Raw genomic sequence first — 23,474 nt, 5'->3', positions numbered from 1 at the left:
TCTAGCCAAGCCCCCCTGTTTTTTCTAGTATATTTACATCTCATCTGCAAAATATCTCATGGTAATTGCTTAATTTTCCCTAAGCACAAGGAGTGCTTCCTTGCTTACTGTTTGTGATCCTATATCTGGACAGGTTTTTCCTGAAGTGTCTATTTGTGCAGCTCACTGCCCTCACTCATAGAGCATCTCTTTGTAGCACAGACTCTTGTCCTCAGATCATGTCTGAGAATGAAAATCCTTCCAGATATTGGTATATGCTGTGTCTTTTCCATCTACCTCTCTCATTCCATTGCTCTCTGAGAATGGCCCTAACATACTTACTCTGTGTATTAGGGAGAGTGAAGACAAGAAAATGAGGTCTAAGAGGGGAAGGACAGCAGGGAAAAAGCAGGCAATTTCTGACGGATGCCTTGGAAAGAGAGAATTTTTGAATTGATTTTATTTTGAACATGCTGAAACTTAAAAAAACCCCAAAAACCAACAAAAAACAAAAGAAGAAGGAAAATATGCTGGAAAGGGGGAGAAAAGATTCCCAGCTTTGTGTAAGAGGTCAAACGGGCAGAATATTCCAGTGAGGGAAAAGTGGGTGACTTAGCAATGTGATCCACCAAAGCTGAGAAAGACAAACTCTGGCTTACACCCAACTAAGGGGACTCAGCAAGGTAATGGGAAACTGAGGGTTAGTTGTTTTTTGTGTAGATCTGTGCAGCTCTTGAGCTGCAAAGTGAAGAACAGCGGTGCCTTCAAAAATCTGAAGTCTCTTTGTACATCTGTTTATCTGTTGGCACTGATGCAAGATCCTGAAGAAATTAACTGTAAAACAGAAGATTTACAGCTTAACTCTTTCATGTAAGAAAGGGATCTGCTTTAAACCATGGTGAACACAGGCCATCAGCAGCAGCCACAGACAGTAGGAAGCTGGTATGAGGTCCTGTTCTCCATGATATCCCAGCCAGAGGGATTTGGTCTGGTCCTAACACTCCACTGGGGTTGGAGAAGCTGGAGGTGCTGAAGAAGCAGCAGGATGAAAAGTCACTGCAGCCCTGGCTAAGCCTAAGAGTTAGCCCAGACTGTTCTGCAGCCCACTGCAATGTGATGGAAAATGAGACCAGAGACCATTCCACCTGTGGAAAAATGGTGTGGAAGGTCCAAAGCCCACCCAGACTCACAGTTCTTAGGAAGACAAAACACATTGTCTTGGAGAATTATAAACTCTGGTATTACACTCTTCACTTCCCAACAGCTGCCCCTGGGGAGGCTATCTGGGGCCTCCACAAGCAGCATCATGGTTTCCTGAGGAGATACAGCCTTTTCCTCATGTTCAAGCACATGTGAAGAGTGGCCTTGGACTGCCAAATTATCACCCCTGTTGAGGCAGTGCAGCTAACACAAAACAATTTGGCCAGGTGCAGACAATCAGCATGCTCACAGCAGAGCAGTCTCACTCTGGGGCCCCTACAGGAGTTCTGAGGCCCCAGCAAGTCTACACTCTCTTGTTTCAAATCAATGGCTGTGGTTAGAAAATAAACCTGTGAATAGCTATAGAATATCAGGGGGTGTCACACAGAATATCTGCCTCTAACCAGACTCCAGGGATTTTATTTAAGATAAGGTTCTAGGACTAAAAAACTCTGCCCTGCTTTTCCTTCAAGAAGATTTGCCCTAAGAGATGTATCTTCATTTTTACTGTTTTCTTTAATACCTATCCAAGCAGGAGAAAGCTTAGACCCTGACCCCAGCAGCAGCAGCCCTGGTTCAGGCCAGCAGCACAATGCACACAGCCCAGCCAGCCATACCCTGCAGCCATCAGCTCCGTCAGCATCTGCTCAGTGTTAGGTGGAACCTGCCTTTGGGCCATCTCTTTTATTTCTATTGGGAAACAACACCATAAATTGTGTGGAAAATGAAGTCCACTTCAAACTGAAGTTTCTCTTCATTCATAATTACTTCAGTAATTAACAATGGGGAGATGAGTTTCTGGAATCTTTGCTGTATGAGGGCACATCATCATCCACATGCCACCTGGCATAGCAGAAAAACACCAAGTTCTACTCTGTAACAGTTACTCTGTAAACAGAACAAATGTTGCTTTGTGTCTATGCAGCTTAAAAACATCTCCACTACTACTACTGACAAGCTGGTAAAATAGCTTCCTTTTATCTTGCAGGGAATGGGGATCATCTACCAGGATGGAGGTACTTGGTGTCAAGTACATGTCAAGTCTACAAGAGGTCATTTAACCTTGAGCAAACACAGGATTTCAGACACAGCCATTCATTCATTTCAGGAGTCCTATGCCTTTGGTCAATAGTCTGGCTGCTACCTGCTTTTATTACATGAACACTTTCTGTACCATGGTATTAGGGGACATAAGTATCTGGTCCTGGGATGAAAATTTCTGTCTGAAAATTGTCTAATTCCTCTTCTTCGTGTGACTCTCAGGTTTCTACTAATTGTTTTCTAGAAATGTAGTAATAGAGATTCCCAAACCATTAGATGAGGGATTTCTTCCTATTTCCCTAGCAGATAATATTTTTGTTATTACATTTCAAAGAAGCCAGAAACAATTTCTTAGTCTACCAAACCTTCTCTCTTGCCTTACCAATCTTGGCTAAAGATAATTCGTATCTGCACAGTCCCACAATGCACAAATCACTAACTCAGAATGGCAGATGCCTGGCAACTGCTAACAAAAAAAAAAGGTAGAAATCACAGAATTACATTTTGAAGATGTGCTGGCAACAGACATTTCTCCTGTACTCCTGGGCTCGTTGGTGGGTTGGGTAAGACACCCTCGTGTCTCAGTGCTAACCAGACTCTTTCTGCTCCATTCACCACTTATATTCCAAAGAAAAAAGGAAAGATAAACTCACTTTTTGGTGCTGGGATTCTGGGAAGTGAGTCTTCTTTTTTTTCTTCTTCTTTTCTTTTTTTAACTTTTTTTTAAATGAGGTCACATAACCAGAACAATTCAATGCCACAGCATACATGCATGATGATCATGACAGACAAGCCACAGGGAAAAGGAGCTGGGCCTGGATGGTTTGGGGGACCACAGACACCATCCAAAGCTACTTCCAAATATGAGCAATGGAAATTATGATTTTGTGGACAGTCAAATTTCTGGCTGTCTGTTTGCCTTCAGCCACCCTTCATGATCCAGCCATGAGGTTTCTGAGAAATGCATTTTCTCAAAGGTGCTGCTTCAGTGCAACATTGGGGAATCACACAGCAAATGGTCTTGCAGTGCTAAAAGAAGGTATGGGAAAAGGGAAAAACAAGGGTGTGTCTATGAGAGTTGCACAGTCTTGGTGTAAAGGCAATACTCTTCAAGAATAGCAATGAAGTTAATAAATCAACAATGACCTAGTCCTTTTGTCCATTTTAGGGGTCCAAGGGTTTTTGTCTAGTCAGAGCCCTGATACAAGCACTTTGCAAACCTTGCTGTGAGTCCTATACCCTGGGCTGTGCCTACCTAGGAACAGAGATCCCAGGGGCTGGTCAGAAGAACTTGCTGCTGAAGCCTCACTCTGCTGTGATCCATGCCAGTGATCCACTTCTGTGATCCGTGGCCAGTTTTCAAACTAGCTGTGTTATTTCAGCATAACTTTCAACTGCTGGTAATGACAGGCTCATCTAAAAATCTTGCTTTTCTTCCTTCTTTTTTCCTTTTCTTTGCACTTAAATGAAAATCAGATGCCAGAAATATCTTTCAATTCACCATCTTTTCTGGTCTCACAGCAAGTACCTTCCTTTGTGTTATTTTAACAGATGCTACAGGCTAAAATCTCCCCCAGCTGCCTTCCAGTCCCCTTTCCCTCCACCCCTTGGGAAGGAGCGGTGGGTGCCTCTCTGTGCAGCTCATGATTGCATTCGATAGCCCTCTAATGTGTGTATGCTGCAGCCACACCGTGCTGTGCAGTGCAGCTGCTCCCCACCACCTGCCAGGGACCTGTCCTGTCACCTGTCACCTGTCACACAGCAGAGCACTTGGCCTTGGGAGCAGTCTTTTGTCATTTCAGTTTTCTTGGGGAAATAGTTTCAGTTTTTAAACCACTCACTTAACCCCAGGCTGCTGTTCAGCTTGGTAAACAGGTTGAGCTACCCCATCTTACGAGTCCACTTTTATCATTACCTTTTTCTCTATAGTTGAATGTCAGGCTTGAACTAAGCCTGCCTGCATTTTCTGGCTATGCATTATCCCATTCCTCCCCTGCAAAGCAACAGTCAAAGTACAAGAGGGGTTGATCCCTAGAAGCTGCTCTCCAGTTCAGGACAAGAGCTAAAGTGAGGGCTCAGAGAGCTTGCAATGCACAGGCAGCATTGTGTACAGTCTGTGTACAGTGACTGTGCACAGGCACTTTGACTGTCTTCCTGACCCCTGGTTGACAGCAGCTGAACATGAGCCAGGCTGTGCCCAGGTGGCCAAGAAGGCCAATGGCATCCTGGCCTGGCTCAGCAATAGTGTGGCCAGCAGGAGCAGGGCAGGGATTGTCCCCCTGTCCTGGGCACTGGTGAGGCCACACCTGGAGTGCTGTGTCCAGTTCTGGGCCCTGACTGCAGGAAAGACACTGAGGGGCTGGAGTGAGTCCAGAGAAGGGCAGGGGAGCTGGGGCAGGCTCTGGAGCACAAGTGCTGTGAGGAGCAGCTGAGGGAGCTGGGGGTGTTTAGCCTGGAGAAAAGGAAGTGACCCCATTGCTCTCCATAAGTACATGAGAGGAGCTTTTAGGAAGGTGGGGGTCAACCCCTTCTTACACGTCACATGCAACAAGGCAAAAAGAAATGGCCTCAGGTTGTGCAGGGGAGGTTTAGATTGGGCAGTAGGAAAGATTTCTTTACTGAAAGGGTGATTAGGCATTGGAACAGGCTGCTCAGGGAAGTGGTGGAAGCACCAGCAAAGTGCAAAAAGTCTGCAAAAGACGTGTAGATATGGCACTTGAGGACAAGGTTTATTGTCAACAAGGCACTGCTGTGTTAAGGATTAGACTTGACTTTAAGCATCTTTCCCAGCCTAACTGATGCTATGACTATTTTATGATTCCTGTGCCTTACTCCACCACAGCCGTGTGCAGGCGGTACAGATGAGTGTCACCATATCCTGGGGACAGGGCGGCTCTGAAAACAAAAGGGACCATGCCCGATAAACACGCGCGTTGGCCAAGCTCATCCCGGCGGTTCCCAATCCGGGAGCAGCAGCCGGGACAAGTCCCGGGGAGCAGCCGGGATGAGTGAGTCCGGGAGGACAGAGGGATGAGTGAGTGAGTCCGGGAGGACAGAGGGATGAGTGAGTGAGTCCCGGAGGACAGAGGGATGAGTGAGTCCGGGAGGACAGAGGGATGAGTGAGTGAGTCCCGGAGGAGCAGAGGGATGAGTGAGTCCGGGAGGAGCAGAGGGATGAGTGAGTGAGTCCGGGAGGACAGAGGGATGAGTGAGTCCCGGAGGAGCAGAGGGAGCTGTTCCCCAGCTCCCTGAGCCCCGCAGCTGCGGCTGCCGTGCTCCTTCACACTCAGCAAGCGTCTCCTTAGCTCCTTCCCTGCAGCTTGCCTTTACACGTGTGCCTAGCTTTCCCCGTTCTCCTGCTCAGAAAGAGACGCAGGAGGGCTGTGTTACCGACGCCAGAAATCGCTTGGCCACGATGTGGCGACAAGGCTTTTCTCTTCGCTCGCTGCAGGCTGATGGATCCCTGGCAGGTGTACTTATCTGGTGCTTTCAACCTTCCTTCGAGGGTCCAAACGTGGGAAAGATTTCTGCTCCACTCCAGTTTTGTTTTTTGTTTTTTTTGCTTTTTTTTTTCCCCACACGTGCCCCATCCTGCTCCCCCCGCAGCACACATTTTGGTGGCAGCTGCTAACACTTTTCAACTCTGCATTTAATTAAAGACTTCAGTATTGTCATACTTGCAATTTCGCAAAACATGAGTCTGACTCCGGGAAAGCTGTGAAATAGGCGCCCAAAAACCATATAATATATTGGCTTCATCCCTTCTATTGTCTGGTGCACAGGGTTTCTTGTCTGTGCTCCAAGAAATATGCATGAAATGTGCATTTAGTGTGTTATGAGTTGCTGCTTAGGTGGAGGACAGAAAGCACAAGAAGGAGAAATACCTTAAATACTTTGTGCTGTCAGCTCTCAAGAGAAAGGAAAAAAAAGTCTCTAAAGAAAAGGAGTCAAAGATAGTCTCCCTTTATCCCTTGTGGGCAAGCTGGTCTGCAACTTCCCATTTCAGCTCAGCACCACAGTGCTGCATCTGCTTATGACACCTCCCACATTATCAGCCTTTCTACAGACACCAAGGGCTAGAAACTCCCTGGAGGATTTGTGCCAAGAGACTCTTTAATCGTTTCTTACCAAATCTAAGGCAAGAAATTATAGTTCCATTGCCAGAAACAACTGAGCATTGATAGGCTTGAAGCTTACTCAAATTCTCCATTTTTTCAGGCAAAAGATTAGTCTTGCATTTGCCAGCACTTCCCGATGGGTTCAAAGGGCCACCCTAACAGGCTGTCCTGCTCAGGTCCTGCACTTCAGCCAGAAGCAGGAGCTGCTGCTGCACAGGACACACAGCCTGTTGTGGCCTGGGCACGGGGCTTTCCTTCTCTCAGGCAGAAAGGGTCACCCACAGCAGCCACAGAGAGGGTGAAACACACAGCTTTAATGGGAGCCCCCTAATGCACATTGTACTGGTTGTGTGAGCAGAGGTTTCATGTCTCTCCCTAACATTCTTTGTCCCTAACTTCTGATCCCAGGATAGCAGTAGGGAAGAGCTGGTTCCAGTGGTGAAACAGAAAACACCTTTTGCCCTTCTTTGCAACTTAAAGCATCTCATTTTCTAGTGGAAAAGGTGTCCTGACATAACATGGGAAGAGAATTCACCAAGGTAGCAAAACAAGGAAATTCTACTCAGTGTATTGGTTTAGCACACTATGAACTACCTTTGCTTTGCCATATGGCAGGCATGAGGTACATGAGGCTACAGTCTATTAAAATGATGTATTCTACAGCTAGTTCACTTGATGTTACTGCAATTCATACTTTCTAAAGTTTCTTTTAAAACCCTAGCTCTAGCACTAGCTCCTCAGAACGCTGAAAAAATGTTGACATTTTCCCAAACATTTGTTATGCAGCTAAGTTCCCAAATCTCAGTTTTAAAGGATAGCACACAATTAGTGAAAGAACAGGGACACCAAAAGTGTTTCTTATTAATTCATTGCCCAGGAGAAGTGGGCCTGCTCCTGACTTGAGCTCCTCCACCTGGGCAGCACACTGCATGGGGATGTGGAGAGATTAGGGACAGGATGGCCCAAGGCTTCACCAAGCGCAGACTGTGGAGATCTCAGATATGGAGGCCACTAGGTCTGGAGGCCCTGGGCAGGCATTTACATTAAATAGAAGTTTATAGCTTTGAGAGAGAGAGAACAGAGCTGGCTGCAAAATCTCAACTGAACACCTCCTAAAATACTGGGGGCTCCTGCCCCATTCCTCCATGGGAGAAGTGACTGATCCTCTGCTCTCATTCCCCACACCTAAAATGTGCCCCAAGCAGCTAGAAGGCAAGGTGAGATGACAATCAGTTCAGACAGACGATACACAATTCTCCTGCCCTCACTAGTGAGCCATGCAGGTTTTCCAGCCCCAGTCTCATGGCTCAGCAGGAAGGGTGGCTAAGAACAGAAAGGCTCCCTTCATGTGGTACCTGGTGCTGTGCCCTCTTAACCTCTCTTGCATACAATGCAGAAACATCTCTTGACAGAGCCACACGCAAAGCCTGAATCCCAGTGTTGCCTTACAGAGCCATCACCTCTGGAAATAATGCCAATCTGATTTCAGGGGGATTTGGGGGAGGAATATGTGTTCTTGTCCTTTGTGGCTAAGTGGAAGAGAAGGATGGCTGAGGGGAAGGGCATTGCCAGTACTGGTACCCAAAAATTTGCTCGTGGAGGGAGCGTGGTGGGCAGAATTTATGTTCCATGCAAAACCTACTAAAGCCATGAGTTTCTCCCTCCCAATCTTTCCTATCACTTCTCATTTAAAGATGTGACTCCTTCTATAATCCTTTTTTTCCCAAGGGAGACATCCTGGCACAGCATAGAGCCCTCAGACAGCTCTGCTGTGCAGGGTCTGTATTCTCAGGTCACAGTATTCTGCCTTAATATGCCTGCAGAAAGCAATTAGGAGAAGTACTTCAGCTCTAATTTATATAGCAATGGCAGTAATCACTGCTCACAAAAGCATGAAGCATTAAAACCAGGAAAATAAAAACCCAGAAATGGAGGCAGAGCAACTCATTTGAGGCATGAGTTGTCTCTGCAGTGGCTTTTTATGTGGAGGGCTGCTGTGACCTGCCAAGGGACTTGCCATGCCCGTGTTCTCTCTCTTATGCCCCTGCTTGTCTTGGCTGTCATTTGCTTGCTCTGCTGGCCAAGGCTTTGTCTCTGATTGGAGTGTCTGACAGAGAAAGAGTGGTGTTTTGAAAATCACACTTTCCTAGCAGGACAAGAGCAGCCTGGGAAAACTCATCCCTGCTCCAAACAGACCCTGGTTCTCGTGTCTCCTACAGCTCCCACCCTCTCTCACTTTCTCAGTTTAAACTGACTGAGGAGGTCCCACAGCAGAGCAGGGTCCTGAGTGTCAGAGGGAATAGGAGTTTTCAACTGTATGAGGCTGCATGGCAGAGGTTGGAACTTAGACCTTACTGAGACCTCCGGAAGGGAATAAAGCCATTTATAAAGTGGTTGGATGGAAGAAATGGCATATAAGAATTAAGAAATATCAGGTTCAGAAGAGATAATGAAAATTTGCAGACATTGACTGAAAAGTGAAATCAGTAAGAAAAGCTGAGACAGAGAACATGGATGCAATTTCAGACCATGAAAGCCTCTTATCTTTCCTACCAGGAAGTTCTGCTGCTGCTTCTTTTTGAACAAGAGAAGATGTTGCCCTTGTGCCCTTCTCAAGGGGAAGTCAAGCTTTGTAGGACGGGGAGGGCAGGCTGATCAGAGTTCAATGTTGTGTGACCTGTAGTCATTCATGTCCATATTCTTCTGCACCTGTGTTTGATGAGGGACCTTGTAAGCCTGCTGGTACAGCAGACCAGTCCCAGGGACAGCACCAGTGCTCTTATGGGGTAAGTTGCTCCCCTGCTGCCTGTCCTAATTCTGGGTGAAGACTACTTTGGTGCAGAACCAGAAATGTAGAAGATCATGAGAATGTACAGAATACTGCAACATGGTCCAGTGGTACAGAGAATTTGGAGAGACATACACATATGCTGGACTTGGTAACATCTGCAATGGGAGCAGGATCTCTGTAATCTGCTTCTGCAGCAATGCCTTTGTTGATGGCCAGAGGGCACTGATAGAAAGTCTTCAGCCAGCAGTCCCCCCCAGCAAAATCCTGGATGGAAAGGAGCCTTACAGAGTGAGAGACATTTCTTGTCATTTTAGTGGAAAATCACATCCTTGGACTCATGGGTTTTACTCTTAGCTCCCCCAAATTTTGTCAACATTAAATCACACACTGACATATTGGAGGAAAAATAAATATCTTAGACTTTCCATGGAGATCATGGAATGGTTTGAATTGAGAGGGACCTTAAAGATCATCTAGTGTCATCCCTGCCCAATCATGGGCAGGGACACCTTCCACTAGACCAGGGTGCTTAAAACCCTATCCAAGCTGGCCATGAATATTTCCATAGATAGAAGAGCTAATGCTGATTCTTGTTCTGGATCCTTCTAGATGGACAAGCAGATCCCCCACTCCTGCTCCCCGCTCCCAGCTTCCATCAGATAGAATTTCAAGTAGCAATTGTCTAATGAAAACAAGGCTATGACTCTCCAAATACAAGTAATTTCAAGTATCTGCTTGCAATCTTACAAATATTCTACAGTCTCTTTGATTCTTCAGTCTCCAGGCTGAAGCCTCTTTCTCAATTTGTATTTTAGGCTTTTGGAGAATAAAGTTATACCTGTATTAAAGCTAATTAGTTCTCATCAAAATGCCACTATTTTCAGGTTTAAAACAGGAGGAATTCCTGTTTTAAAGTTACTGTGATTAATATCTCCAGAACAAGTTCTCAGTGTGTCACATTTTCACCTTTCAGCAATGCAGAAGAGCCTTCCAGAAGAACCAGATTCTGTTATGCTGTGCTCCTCTGGCCCATCAAACGCTTTTCATAGGGCCACAGTGGAAACAAAAAAGCAATATATAATATAACCTAATGATATAATTTAACATGATTTAATGAAGTATTTGTTGAATGCCAAGCACTCCCCTTTTTTTTACATTCCTACATGATTTTTTTCCCAGCTAGTTTTGGGGTTCTTTAAATAGTTTTGGATCAGCAGAGCAATAGAAATTAAAGTCTGCTGTTACAATGTGCTAACAAAGGTTACCTTGCTCCTGCAAAAAGGTCAGAATTTACACAAAAGGAAGAGAAAAGCAGCAGCCTGTATAAATAGATGTGTTCAACAAGTAATAGCAATTAGCACAGTACAGCACACATAAGAGTACTTACTAAATGTGTGAAGCCTGGTTTACCTTTTAATCAATGTTAGACATGAGTATCTCAATAAAACTTCAAAACTCTCTACTGCAATGTTCACAGTGTGTTATTTTCAAAAATAGCATTTTAGTGCTGCTGCATGTAGAGCAAAGTCCAGCATGTACAGGCCAGTAGGTGTGTTTCCTGCTTCAGAACACGGTAGTGATGCAATGGCTAACCATAAAATCCTTATTCATTGAAATTCTCAGTCTGCTATTTTTATGCACTGAGATCTGTGGGTGTGCCTGGGGGGCATTTTTGTTTAAGATTTAGGAGAGGCGAGGCGAGGAGAGGCGAGCAGAGGAGAGGCGAGGAGAGGAGATCAAAAGCTGAACTCTGAAGAAGCTCTCCAAACTGTGCCAAAGCAAAGAGGGACAATTGCAGGTGGGTTTGATGCAATCAGGTTCATTTTAGCTTGGTTTAGAGGAAGAGAAGGACTTCAGTAACAGCAAGGAATGACTGCAAGAAGTAATTCGTGTACCTCATGCTCCTTTACCTATTCAGTCTTCAGCTACTCTTGTGTTGACCAAGACATGAGTATCATGTCAGCAGCTTTCCAGACAGGTGTCCATGTACATGGTGTCCATGACTATTTTTTAAAAAGCTGAAGCAATTGGTGGTCTTATATTATGTCTCTGGTCAACCAGGAGCGACCACATTTGTATTACTTTTCAAAGGTCTATTTGCTGCATCAAATGGTACGTGCACCACCCACATTTTTCCTCAAGACCATTTTGCATTTACAACAAAGCATTACCTGTATATGCTTAGCTGTGACCCTCCTGCACACTCCAGCAAGGCTTTCTAGGAGACCACACTGTCACTGTGCTGTTACTTAGTTTAGGGTCCTCAGAGATCTCTTCTCTCTCAGATTTAGGGGGGTGTTAGCCATGCTCATATACTCTTTATACAAATAAATTCTGCTCTAATAGGCTGCTAAGCAGCACTGTGACATCTGCACTGACTGATTCCTCACTCAGCATGGAAACCTGGACAATGTCTAGTACAGAGACTTGAGACTTCCTTGTCCTCAGTAGCACCTTTGTGCCCTTACTCAGACACCTGAGGGCTTTCCTTTCTTGCCAGCTCAGAAAGAGCTCCTGCATATAAGCAAATTTCACTTTTGAAGATGATGATTAATTTAGATTATATTATTTAGATTATATTGCAGCTGGAAAGCCTATCAGTCCAGCTCTGGCAAAAATTGCCCTCTAGAGAAAGAAGTCTCTTCAGGAGAGGCAGTTTCTCCAAAAGAAGGATAAAGCAGTTTGGAATAAGAGCTAAAAGAAAAATATCCAACTACTTGAATATAATACTGGAAGATACTCTATTTTCAATCAAACTGCTGTGAGTAACTACATGTAAGCAAATGAGGGGAGAGTGGCAGATTCTGTCTCTTCTTATCTTAATGACCAAAGCCACAAAGAGTTCCTGCCTCCAATTTTGGTATCTAGAGTGCTTCTCTCACCAGGACTGACAGCTTCCTTCCCCACCAAATCACGTCACTGGCTTTCAGCATTTGGATTCACATGTTGTCTGGTTCATATGTGACATGCTAACTAGAGACTTTCTTTAAACAGGCATTTATGATTCACTTGCTATCCAGCTATGCTATCAAAAAACTACAGTTTGAATAAGGGCATGAAACACTCTTAAAACACTGAATAATTTTCTCTGACACTATCATTCTCAAGTTGAAAATGCTAAAGTTCCTGGAGCAGTACAGGCTAGTTTTATCACCACAAGCACATCCAAACATGGGTCAGGGCTATTTTATATTCCTCAGCATGACAACATTGACCAGTACATCAGGAAGCACAAATCACATCTCAAGGCAATGCGCCCAGCTTCCCACTGCTGACTGCTGGGCTGGAAAACCTTACATGTCTTCCTGCTTCAGGAGCTGCTAAAAGGTGGAGATATCAACAGAGAAAAAAAGGGAAGAAGAAAAAAGCCTCTCAAGCCCACAAATGCACATATTTTTGGCTTTCAGCTTGTTTTTACATTAGAGCACATGTTTTCAGTTCTTAGAGAAAATAATTTCTTTCATAAATGAATTTACAGCCATCAGCTTCCTGAAAGCAAGCTTTAATCAGTTCTCCGTGGCAGGCATTTAAAACTCTTCATGTTTCTAAGCCTGCATAGCTTCATGTAGAAGAAAAAAACACCCTTTAGGCATGTAACTGCACATGCCCCATGACGTCTACATAGCAAGATTTTTACTTTCAATTGACTAAATTATGTTATGACCAGGTGGCACTGCCATTCCTTAATGCAACATGTGATGCTGATTGCGTCGGAGGTGATTCAATAGAGGCAATGAGCTAAAATTACAGCACGCACTCTCTGGTTCCTGTTGTTCTCATTAGGAGCCTAAATTTCCAACGTACATTTATGATTCTAGTTATAGGAGAGCTAGATGCAATTTGCACCTGCGTAGGAGGTACAGGAAGAACAGTGCTCTGCTTACGTCTCACTTTTAAGCAGTGTTTTGAACAGCTTACTAGTTTGTAATGATTCTTGGAAAGAATCACACCTGTTTTTGAAGAAGGAAAAGCCACTGCACACACGTTGGTTTACAGTGGTTCTGCCAGGTGACAGCACAGATTCAGACCTAACCATGTCCTGCTCTTGAATGGGGCAAAGAGGTCAGCTTCATCTCCCTGTTCTGTTCCAAACCTCTTAAATTGCTGGGTGGAGCACAGGATTGTGGCCAAGCTAGAGACTTCAAACTTTTGCAGGGTATCAAGAAAAATGGACACATCAAAACAAAATATCTTCTTGGTTATGCTTGTTCATAGGATCAAGTCATGAAAGAAGCAGGAACTTAAATCTGTGTGTTAACCTCATCCCTTTGTATATTCTCCATCTATTCAAAACTTTCCAGAGTTGTAAGGAAAAGTTGTGAAATAAATAGTCTTTGGCAGAATTTTTGCTGTCATACTGGGGTACCTTCTGTGTGGCTGAATTAAAAGCCTGGGTCAAGATGTACTTACTGCTATGGGAAGTGTAGTCCAAGTTTGTTGTGAAAAAAGGGTTTGTGAGGTTGGTCAATGCATGTCAGCTACAAGGGGCTTTGGGAATCATCTTTTCTCCACAGCAGAGGGAAGCTGGGTCTGGCCAGCACCAAGTGGCCTGGACATGAACAGCCCAAGGCAAAACTCTGCCATGGTCAGACTGATAGCCATACGCTGTGGAAAAAAGGGGAAAGGAGATGCTGCAGTTTTTCCTGGGACCAGCTGGTTCACACTGCTTTAATGGGAATCACACACAATCACCTGAGAGCTGTGCATGACCTGTGCAGGCAAACAATCTTATGCCTGTTTGCCTTGCCCTGCCACTGCTGATTCTATACAGATATCCATAATCATCTGATGTCACAATGAGAAAGCTGAAAACATCACTACTTTGTTTTTCCTACCTATAAAAAGACATGAGCTCATTAGCTTTGTTTCATTTTCCCTTTTTTTGGCATGCTACATATACCCTTTCAGAAGTTGGAGGTGAGAAAAGAGGATGGGAGGTATCAGTTATTGCTTCCAATGGTTTGGCATTAACAAGTTGCCAGCGTATCAGGGGTTTCATCAAAGTCAGGAATAGCTGGTGACTCACAGCCAGCATCTGTGCTTTTTTACATGCCTGGTTCAGGTAGTGTGTTTGCTGATTGGATTTTGTGTATCATGCAAGTGAGATGGGGATTTGTCAAGGCTGAATCTGGGTTTGGCTGTTGGAGTAGAGCCTCCACATGCTGCAGCTCCCTGAAATGGCCCTCAGGCAGTTTTGAATGGCTGCACACCGGACACTGAAGGGCACAGTGTGCAGTGTCCCAGGAGGAACATCCATGTTCACACAGCTGTGGCTCACTGAACAGATACACAAGAGCTTTTTCAATGGTTTGTGCTGCACAATTCCCATCCTAATACTTGGACTCTGATCTAGGTCAGCAAACTTTTTTGTTACAGTGGTAGCTGACAGACACTATGGGAAGAACTTTGTGCCTTGCAGTCAGTGTTTTTCTACATCCCTGTTGGAAAATGGAATATCTTGTCTCTCTGCCATCCTCTATCTTTTCTGCTTTCTTCTCCTGTGTGGCAGACAGAATCCTCTCAGAGACAGGATTCCCGAAGGAGTGCCTTGCTCTGTATCAGGTGTGAGTTTTGAGTGTCCTGGGGACCTGGTGGAGTGATCTCCACCAGCTCAGCAGCTGCCTGTTCATTTCAGCAGCAAAGAACTGCATGCTGTTTTCAACACTGTCTCTAATTAAATCCTGGAAAGATGACCAGGACTAGCACTAAGACTCTCAGACACAATATGGCTACTACCACATTTCCCCATGTTCCAGGTACTTCTCAGTCTGCAGTGGAAATTCCTTTGGCTGGGAGATCCCTCTACAGGATAGGGCAAAGCCCTGGGCTTTATCCAGGAGCCAGAGGAAGACAGCTTGCACAGCAGTGCCCTTCAATTTTTGTTTACTTTTCTATTGCTTTTCAGGACCCCTCCCCTTGGAGCGCAGACCAAGGCTTTGGTCAGGGCCTGATGCCCTGTGTCCAGGTCACCCACTGCCCTCAGACATTGTTCTCTGCTTGAAACATTCCTGTAAAGAGCTCTCGGAAGCAATTCAGTGGCCCCACCTACATTTTGGTGCCACATGAAATCACTTGCTCAGACCCAGACAACGGACCCCTTAGCCAGGCTAGAGGGTGAGCCTGAATTGACTGCCTGCAGACACAAACTTCCCTCTAGAAAGAGAACAAACCACTCACCTTAGTCACTCTTGCAGGCCTGGTTCTGGGGAAGCCTCTCCACTCCCACCTGGACAGCCCACAGTAAGGCATCATGTGGGCATCAAAACTTGATTTTACCCACTCAGCCCACTTCTGGTTGTGGCTATCTCTCCAAGTGCAGTGTGAGGAGAGGTAGAATCAAACAGGACTTCAAAGCATGGTCCAAATCCTATAATCTTAGATTTAACAGGTATATTTGCAGTGAGTAGTAAACTTCTGCCCTGTCTCTTCCAGAAAAATGCAAATAGTTTCATTGCAGGCAGATGTTCTTTACACAGATGCAGCTCAAAACATGAGTTTGAGGCCAGGTTTATCCTTTATCAATTGGATTACCAGGCACTGAGAACCAGGCTTTAAAAAATTTTTACACTGCTGGGCTTCCTTGACCCATCCCATGGTTGTACCTGGGCACTTGAGTTTGTTTAACTTTTCTACTGTGCTGACCTCTGTCGAGCTCAGCTTTTTGCCTTCTTTTTTCGGTTGTTGCTTTTATCACATTTCTCCAAGCAGAGGAAAACTCTGCTGGGTGGTTCAGTGCAAGATGTCTTCCTCGGTCTGATGGACCACGGCCTCCTGCTCTCTGAACAGCAGGGAGCCTGCATACATGCACAGTGACCCTTCCCTCTCCATCCTGAACAAAGATGTGGATAGATTCAGTGTGAATGCAGCATCTACCTGGGAGGGAGGGTGTGAGTGTGTGATGACAGCACACCATTCACACTGGGCTGGCTGCTACACTCTCTGATGAGCGTCATCTCTGCTGTTTGTGAAGAGGCCTTTCCTGTGCAGTGACACAGGAAGGGAGCAGGCACCAAACATGAGTTGCTTCAGCGCACATTTCTGTGTCTTCACACAACTCCACCTGCAGCGTCAGTGTCATCGGTGATGCTGGGCTTTGTGTAGCAGTGGTTGAGTCATGGGCAATGTTCCCTGTGGGAGACTGTGCTCTGGGAGAGAGTACCCTCCCAAGGGGTGCAGGAGGCAGGTCAGAGATCCCACATGCTCTGTGTGTACTTCATCCAGAGTCATCAGAAGGAACCAAGCACTTCCTGCAATCTGCAGTGAAACAGCTTATGCTTTGATGAGAGAATGGGGCCAAAATCCTTTTGCTTAAATGTTGCAAGGGTTTATTTTTAATGCAGCATTAAAGATGCACTTTATGATTGAAAATACCTGTTGTTGAAAGATATCCATCAAGAAGGAGCATCTGAGAAGGTTGTTTTTGGGAAAATCAGAGCCAAGTGAAGAATGTTTGTCTGTTACACACCAGTAACTCTCACTTCAGTTATCCATTCCAAACAACATAATGTGGCAGAGGTGAGTTGTCCCACCCTAGCAACAGCAAAGAGAGCAGAACAACCTTCACAGTGCTTAACCAAGGAAGATGATAGTGTGAGACTATCGAGACGGTGACGTATAAGTACAAAGAAAGAAGCCTCATGGGAACAGGGATAAACAATAGTGAATGCTCCAGTCTAAGAGGAAAGGACCCAGGTGTTCTGCCAAGCTGTGAGTGCAAAGAGTTACTGAGAGGAAGGATGTGAGAAGTGATAATAAAATGTGGTGAAAATTATGAACTGCACTTATAATACAGTTGGCAAGTGGCTTGGTTCTGTAGAACTGACAGAAGTGGATTTGGAGGGTGGTCAGACTCAGGCTGTAGACCCTCTGACTGCAACCTCTTCCAGTTCCTCCCCTCCTCCTGGAGGCTGAGAATCACTTTGGGAAGTGAGTTTCGTTGCAGCGCAGCTACTGGAAGAGGAGGAGATTTTTAATCTCTTTTTCAGTGTCTGGCAGGAAAAGGAGGTAACAGTTCTGTGAATGGGAGTGTGTAAGCTAGAAAGATTAATATCTTGCTAAAGCAGCCACAGTGGCAGGCCTTTGCCCTCTGCTCATAGCACAGGATTGGCAGGACAAAAAAGCACTCTGTTATAGGTGCCACAGCTAATATGCATTATCTGAGCCAAAGTGGGTTGGGGTAAACATGGCTTTGGGCAGCAATGTTGGTAGTAAGTCCCTGGAGAAGGGTAGGATAGGGGTGCCAGTCTCTTTACCACAGTTGGTGCTGCAAGCTCCAGGCTTATACAGGACACCCACGGATCTCCAAGAAAATTACTGACCATTGCAAAGGAACAGAGATGAACAGATGCAGATTTCGTGTTTTGACTTAGAGTTTTTAAGATGGCCCTAGCAAATCTTACTGTAAATTTGTCATTAACAAAACCCACAGATAAATAGCGACAGAATTCTGCAATTTTGTTCTGTTTTTATACAAGAGACAGCTCTGTTTTCTCTCTACATTTAGATTTTTTTAAAAAAAGAAAAAAAAATTTAAAAAAGCAAAAAAAAAAAAAAATAAAAAGAGGAGGCAGTATTTTATCACCCACTCTAGCCTACACAGCCAACCTCTGTGACCACTTGGCCATCTCACTTTTTTTTGCAGCTACAGTGAGCCCTGAGCCAATGGCAGTGTGAAATTACTCTATTTTTCTAACTAAGTGTCAATTTTAAATTCAATTATTTTAATAATTGAAATGTCACTACCTGTTTGAGCCTTGAGACTTTCCTGTCTACCCCAATGTAGGAGTACACAGCATGCTTTTAAAGTGCAGGCAGAGTTCAATCTGTTGCATGATTTCCCCGTGGTTCTGTTACTGTGAGCCCTCTTAAGGAACATGTCAGCTGTGTTCCTCACGTGTAACACAGATATAGATATCTGTGGAACATCTGAGCTTGTACATGCCTCTGTGTGTGTTTGTTACTAATTGTGCTTAGCGACAGAACTGTCTTAAGTCTTCCTTCTAAGCCATGTGCACTTTGCTGCTTATATCCAAAGCAAGGGGGATGGTGCCTCAGGATTGTGCTCATGCCCCAGCCCTCTGCCCCCCTGCAGCAGAGCTGGAGCTGTGGGACCATCCACATCAGTGCACAGCTCCTCTCTGCAGCCTCTACTCCTGGCAAAGGTCAGGTCAGTCAGAGCCTGCAGGACTTGTATTGCATCTGTCAATAAACATTCACAGGTTCCCTCTTGCTGACGTTTTTGCAAGGGATGTCCTTTCTTATAGGCAGTCTGACCAGACATTCACTCCTGGTTACTGCTGGAATGGCTCAAGGGCAGACCCACTAATGGGCTATGGAGGGCTTCTGTTTTCTGCAGAGCACAGCTGCTGCACTAGAGAAACATAATCATCCATACATTCACACAGAATTTCCTCTCTTCAACTAATTTCTATCTATATCTGTATCTGTATCTGTATCTGTACCTGTATCTGTATCTGTATCTGTGTCTGTATTTGTATCTGTATCTGTATCTGTATCTGTATCTGTATCTGTATCTGTATATATATCTATATCTATATCTATATCTATATCTATATCTATATCTATATCTATATCTATATTTATCTGTGTGCATTTATATGCTTTTTCACACCAAGCATAGATTAGAAACACAATAGTTCTCCTTAAGGAACTAGTTTCAAAAGCTCACTTAAGTATTAGTGATTTCTGTACTGGAAAAGCTTTTCAGAAAGCCATAACTTGCAGATATGTGCAACCACCTCTACTGAAATAAAGCTTGTTAACTGATGGCAAGCAACCAACCCACCATCCTGACATGGATAATTGCTCAAAGTAATCAGACATTAATTTCCCTCAGTACTGGAGGAAGTTGCTACTTTATCTTGGTAAGAAGAGATGATAAAATAAGTTGTAGAGGGACTAAAATAGGATCCTGATCTGCCATGCCAGTGTTCACTACAGCTGTTTTCCAGGGCATGACTTACTCCACACAAGCTATCCTGTAGACGTCCCTCCAAGGACTCTTTTCCTCCTTGCGCCAGGAGTGTGACAGCACTCTCAGGCTCCTCCCTCACCCTCTAATTATGCTGTGGCCCCTCTCTCTCAATGATTGCTGGATGTGCAGCTTTACTGCTGTCCTAGAGGTGTTCCCAGCATCCCTTTATCCACCGTTTCCCTCTGTGCTCAGGCACTGTAATGTAATTCCTCAGCCAGGACTATGCCCTCGTGCACTTCCTTGCATCAGCCATTCCTGAGATAGATCTGAGTGGGACTTTGGGACCAGGCAGGCAGCAGAGCCAGGTACCTTTGCAGAGTGAGTCCAGGAGGCTGCAGGACACCAAGACACAGACAGTCCTTATTTTGTTGCAACCTGCCTCATGAAAAAAGTCAGGCTTTTTTATCTGTTATTTAAGAGATTCTCGGAAATCTCATGTTTCTCTCTCCTCTAAGAAGCCTGGCTGTCTTGCTGTGCCAGCTGTGCTGCAGATGTCAAGGTTGTGTTCCCTATTGTGTGTTTGTTTTCTCTTCCTGGAGAGCCTTCATGTCACCTTCACTTCACCTTGTATGGTGCCTTCACCTTCTGTCAACTACCACTGTTAGCTACAGCAAGAAGCACATTTTGTGTTCACTGCTCTTGCACACTGAGCTGTCCTTTCCAGAGCTTTGGTGTAAGAGCAGCTGTGGATCTGCAGACATGCCCTTTGGCTTTGACAGAAGATAATGCGGCCCGGCCCTGCTTCCCCACTCTATTAATTATTAATGAAGCTGAACATAAGAGCAGTTCATCTGAAGTAGCACAGAGAAGAAAGGAATGATTCATACCCTTGCTAGTGCTTTCAGATCTGCTGGATTTTCAGTGGCCTAAAATTAAATCCCCATTCCCTCCCTTTTCCTTTCTAAATCATACAAAGCTCTATCCAGCTAGAGGAAATTTCAATTTATCAGAGGCACAGTGGTCTCTATATAACACCATCAAGTCACATACAAAACAGTCCAATAACAAAACCTGGAAATACAGCATGGGGTTTTGGATAGGAAATCTATTTCAAAATGTTTTCTGATCTATTTTTCACAATAGCATGCTGTTCTGTACTGAAATGAGTGTGTAAAAATTAGCATATGCCCAAAGCAGTGTTTTCCTCCCATTACAAGTACAAAAAAGTCCCGTTGCATTGGTCAGTGACTATCTAAGCTGCTCCTGTGCAGTGCCGTGGCAGCAGCACAGCAGCAGGATGTGCAGCCTGGGGTTGTGGCATGCAGGTGGCAGCACCCCTGCATGGAGGGTCCCTGCGGGGGCACCGCCTGTCCCCCCAGAAAGCAGTGGGAATGCACTGCCTGCTGCTGGGTAGCTACTGAAAGGGGAGGGGAGGGCACTGGGATTTCATCTCCATTCCTCCTGAATCCTGTGCACCAGAGGAAAATTTGGGTACCACCACGAGGATACCTTTTGCTAAAAGGAGCCAAATTCTAATGTCTGCTCCCTAGGGAAATAAACACCATTAGTGATGCCAGGGAGAGCTGCAGCTACAAGGAGAGCTGCAGGACTCTGCAGAAATGCATCATAAAATTGTTCAAATTTATCTAAAAAAGACCATCCAAGTTTTTAGGCTATCTGCGGGAAACAACAGTAGGGATACCCCAACACATCACCCTGGCTGCTGTGCCACACCCCCCCGACTCATCCCCACAAAACAGTGCCATTGCTCTTGGCTGTGATTCCCACCACTCTCCAAGCACAAAGCCCTGAGGATTCTGCAGCACATCAAAACTGTCAGAGAAAAATCCTGCACCACTATGCACAGTTCCTCCAGCCTGGCAGCTTGTGCAAGCCTGTCAGCAGCAGAGGAGCTCCAGGACTGCTGCTGCAGCCATCCCACAAGGAAACAGTGCTGAGGGCTCACACTCCTCCTGGCTGGTGGAGACTGGAACCAGCAAACCTGGCAGACCAGGGGATCTGAGGCTCGTTGCCAACTTACTCAGACACAAAGGATGAATGGTTCTGCAACAACATATTTTTAAAGGGAGTCCCCACTAGTCTCCCTGGACAGCAGCAGGCCTGGGAGAAGCACCAGAAGGTATTAATATTTATGGAGGGAATTCTGGTGAGGAAAAAATGGACAATGATATCAAACATTTCTAATGAAGCATGAACTTGAGAGTTATTTTACTTACCTGCAGGGAAAAGACACCAAACTATAACTAGTTCAGTTGGAAGTCATGCTACTGAAGGCTTTTTCAGCTTGGACAGAATAATGAATAAATTGAATAATAATGGTGTTCATTATTACTAATTACTGACTGTGGAGGAGGGTGCTAGAAGACAGCTTGTATCCTGTGCCCCTGCTGAGGACACTATCTGTGGATCACATCTTTCCTGACCTTGCTATGCTGTTGAGTGCTGCAGATCAGGGGCTCCAAATGATGTTAGCACCCCACTCCCATTTGGGAAAACATGATTTAAAAGCCTTTGAAATCTACAGACTGTGCCAGCTACTGCTGGCAGGCCCCAAGCAAGGGGGCAGCCATACTCCAAGGCACCCCACAGGAGTTGGCTCTCTGGGGCACCTGCTCTCGACAGCACCTGTGAGAGTTTTGGGGGTGCATTTCAGCCTCAGGGCACTGGCAGTTTTCAGGGATATCTGCTTCTACAATGACTTTAGAGCAGCTGACACCACAGCCTGCGTGCCACATTGAGCAATGAGCACTAAGCCGTGACTCTGGCTGCACCACTACATGGGCAAGGAGCAACTGCACAGAACATCAGTGTGTAGCAGACATAGTTCAGTGATGGGTTTTGGTTGTGACTTGTAGCTCATCAATCTTCCCCAGAGCAGCAGTGGGTTTGGTTGAGCCACTCCTTGAGTGAGGGTTTCTTTCTTGCTTTCCTCATGTTTCTCCCTCTCTGCCCTCACTTCACCAGCCCGTGCACTGCTTCTCAGTGTGGAGGCCCATATGCCTGCTGCACAGGAGAACTTCAGAGGACACAGTTGGAGGTTGCATCCCCACTAAGAAATGTCAAAACCCTGAGCCAGATTGTAATAATCTCTTTTCCAAACATTTTTTTTGTCCTTTTCCCCCACTACATTTCCTTAGAACATTTCCTCCTTCTCTCTCCTCACTTACATGTTTCCCTGGGTTTCATACTGCACTTCAAGGCAACCTGAGACAGACCACTTTTGATAGGTTCCAGTGAGATCTTGTCTTGGTTAACCCCAGCCATCAACCAAGATCTACAGAGCTGCTTCCCCATAAATGGGACTGGGAGGGAATTAGAAGGGTAAAAGCAGGGCCCCATCACACACAGCAGTGACTTGGGAAGACAAACTCCATCACTCCAAACATCCCCACTTCCTCCTTCTTCCCCCACTATGTCACATGGTCTGAAATCTCCCTCTGCTCAGTTGAGGTCACCTGTCCTGGCTGTGTCTGCTCCCAACCTCCCAGGCACCCCCAGCCCCCTCAGCACCATGGCAATACGAGAAGCAGAAAAGGCTTTGGGTCTGTGTGAGCTCTGCTCAGCAATAACAAAAACATCTCTGTATTGTCAACCCTGTGTTCAGCTTAAATCCAAAACACAGCCCCCTGTGAAGACAATTAACTCTACCCCAGAAAAAACCAGCACATGTTAAAATAACAAATTTAACTTAAGTTCTTAAGAGATTTGGCAATTAGATTTCTGGAGTCTCAACTTTTAGAGGATTCTGAGGATTTTAAGCTGACTTTAACTGTCTGTGCCTAGCCCCATGCAATGAAAGCTCGTAGGCATTTGCTGCTAGCCAAGTCCTACACATGTACCAAACATGCCACTGTAGTTTGACTACTGCATGCTGCAAAACCTCTTTTTTCCAGACTTCTTCAGATAAACAAAAAATGGTCTTTGCTGCATATTAGAGATGCTTATGTTGAAGGCATCTGAACTCAATGGATTTCAGAGGACAGGGGTACGAATGGAAGTAATACGAATGATGAGTTTCTGATCTCAGTATTTGCTGTCTGCCCAGCTCATCAGCACTAGATAATTAACACTATCTGGAGTCCCATGTCTTCTCCCTGTTGCTTTCACTAAGGGCTGTTTACTCAGGTGTGACATCTCCCATACTAAGGGCTTGTTTATCAGAGACAGTCATCCCACATTTTTAAAGCTGAGATTAGCTTTGCATTGCATTGAGCAATTTTTAAATTTGTATATATACATCTTAACTACATAAACAGTTTTTACTATAGCCACAGTAACTTCAAAGAACTCAAAATATTTGCTTTGCACAAAGGCAAAAAGGTGGCTTTGTACCCAGGGCATTGAGACAAAAATCAAACTCAGCTCTCCTAATGTCCATATGGAAACTATG

Source organism: Cyanistes caeruleus, chromosome Z (genome assembly GCF_971803275.1).
Source record: "Cyanistes caeruleus chromosome Z, bCyaCae1.hap1.1, whole genome shotgun sequence".
Taxonomy (NCBI): Eukaryota; Metazoa; Chordata; class Aves; order Passeriformes; family Paridae; genus Cyanistes; species Cyanistes caeruleus.
This window is presented reverse-complemented; position numbering follows the sequence as displayed.